Genomic DNA, 2,619 nt, shown 5'->3' on the forward strand with positions numbered 1-2,619 from the left:
GTTATTGTTTTGTATTATTTACATATACTATACTTTTTTTTTTTTTTGGTAAAAGTAAATGTAACACATAAACTAAATTCAGGATTGATCCCAACCTTCTAGAGCCAGCTCCTCTGTGGTCAGGGAGGAAACGTTGTTTGTCACATCACCATGCAAGTTACATTCATCTTCCACTGGAATGACTAGAGCCCCCAGGCAGTGGTCTGACTGCAGAAGAGCAGAGAACTGGCTCCTGGGGGCAGACAGGCGCTCTTGTGTCTCTTCATGGTTTAGCATGGTTCCTCCCCACAAGTCCTTAGTAAACAAAGCACTGGCAAAAACCCAAGTCACTACCTTTCAACTCTCTTGGACAAGGGGAGCTTTTCCTCAGCTTGGACTGAGAACCTGTGCCCTAGAAGTGCTATTCTGACTAGATTGTATGAAAGGAGTGGATGCAGGAGACAAATGGCTAAAATGAAAATGTGAGCCACTGGTTCCCATCTGCAGCTACAACGCAAGATGTCTACAGATGTGGTCAGTGTGACATGTGCAGGGGGCAGAGGAAGGGATGGCCAGGGAGGGTGTTCCCAGGGACAGTAGCATGCCTGCTGGCCTTCACTTCTTAGCCTTGCCCTGGGCAGCCACAGCTTCCATGGCTTTATGCACAGTAGCTTCATCCCCCAGGAACTGCATGGGCTTGATGGGCTTCAAGTTCTTTTCCAGTTCATAGACAATGCGCATATCAGTCGGCAGGTTCAGCTCCATGATAGCCTCTTCAGAGAGACCCTCCAGATGCTTGACAATGCCCCAAAGGCTGTTGCCATGGGCTTCAATCAGTACCCGTTTCCCCTCTTTGATCTGAGGAACTATTTCCTTCAGACTCTCACCGGAGGACAGCTGATCTTCAGTGAGGTCTGCGTACCTGCAGTTCTTACTGTTGTTGCTGTAGAAAGGATGGTTGGGCTCCATCGGAGGTGGTGGGACATCATAGGAGCGCCTCCAGATCTTCACCTGGGCCTCACCATGCTTCGCAGCAGTTTCTGCTTTATTGAGGCCAGTCAGACCCCCATAATGCCACTCCTTGAGGCACCAAGTCCTCAATACTGGCAGCCACATCTGATCAATGGCATCTAGCACTGTCCAGAGGGTTCGATTGCTCTCTTCTGCACTGAGGGGAAGCAGATGTCAAACTCATAGCTAGCATCTCACAGAGCCTGCCCACCAGGCTTTGCCTCCTCATGGCCTACTGGGATTAGGTTGGCATCGTACCAGCTGCTGAAGTGATTCTCCAGGTTCCACGTGCTGTCACCACACCTGATCAATATTAGCTTGTAGGTGGCCATGGCGGTGGGCTGGGGATGCAGCCTATGTTTTGGATTCTTGCAAATAATTCCTATTTGTTTCATATGATATTCTCTGACTGGGACTTGCTGTGTCAAGTAATAAGTTGGTGAGTGTGTCTTTGCCTGAAATCAGAAAGTCAGAATATTCTTGTAGCATATGTCATTGGGTAAAAACATTGTTACACTTGGGGGAGAAAAAGGAATCCTTGTCTGGGATGTAGTAGAACCTTTCAAAGCCATAATGGCAAGAAGTTGTCACTGAGCTGTTATTATGTGAATAAGTATGTATTTGATGACAGGGGTCAGAAAGAGTCAACACCTCAAATTCTCTTCTTAGGGTCTTACTCTGAGACAGTGAGTTAAGTCTTTATGAAGTCGGTGTGGCGAAAGTCAGGGAAGCTGCAGACAAACCTCTGCCACACATAGGCTTTTTGCCAAGGGCCCCAGGGCCTCAAATCTCTCGTTTTCTTTCAGTCAGACTTGAGGGACATGGGGTGTGGGTAGAGAAGAGTTTTAGTACTTCCACGAAGTTGCTGTAGGAATTACCGAAATGCTATTGACTTAGTGACTTTTAAAGAACAGGACTGAGATATACCTCTGCCAGCCAGAGTCCACCTGGGAGTTTGTTTTGTGAAAGGAGGACCTGAGCTGTGTTGGGCAGTGAAAGCCCCTCTGGGAGAAGAATGGGATAACCGACCTTCACCTGCTTGCTCTGTCTCTGTTTTTTCTAAAATACCAGGCGAGCAAGCTCTATTCTTACTTGTTTCTGGGCCCTACCAGATCCTAGCAAAGTGCTGCCAGAGACAAAAGGACATGGGCTTTGGAGTTAGAGTTGGATTCAAATCCCCGCATTTCCTTCTCTGAACACTTTTAAGCCTTTCTTATCTGCACCACTACTCCCCAAAGAAAGTCCTCGTCTGCCCTCGCATTCCCTTTGAACTGCATCACATAGTGTCTTCTCTTCTTAGCTAACTTCACTATATGCAAGTGTTCAACCTGCTGTCTTATCAGAGAGACTTTTTTTTTTTGTACTGGACTTAGAGCTCCTTGAGTGCTCTCGGCATGTTCTGGTTCCTCCAGCAGTTCAATTACACTAGGAGACATGTTTTTCTGGTTCTGTTTGCTCTTGTGTCTGGCTGCTGGGTTCCCAGCTGCTAGAGGTCTTTAGGGAGCGGCTATGCTGAGAGAGAGGCAGACACCATAGTCTGTCCATGGGGATAGGGGTATGAGCCACTGGCCAGTTATCAATTGTTTAATAGGCCCCAAGTTGCAAGGGCTGTTAACACCTAGGACATTC

At 47.5% G+C, this 2,619-nt stretch overlaps 1 pseudogene; it reads right to left on the reverse strand.

Annotated features, from left to right (window-relative positions):
* Positions 1-594: 594 nt before the first annotated feature.
* LOC105509903 lies at positions 595-1,322 on the reverse strand (annotated as a pseudogene).
* Between the last annotated feature and the right edge of the window lie 1,297 nt (positions 1,323-2,619).

This window comes from Colobus angolensis, unplaced genomic scaffold (genome assembly GCF_000951035.1).
Source record: "Colobus angolensis palliatus isolate OR3802 unplaced genomic scaffold, Cang.pa_1.0 Scaffold181, whole genome shotgun sequence".
Taxonomy (NCBI): Eukaryota; Metazoa; Chordata; class Mammalia; order Primates; family Cercopithecidae; genus Colobus; species Colobus angolensis.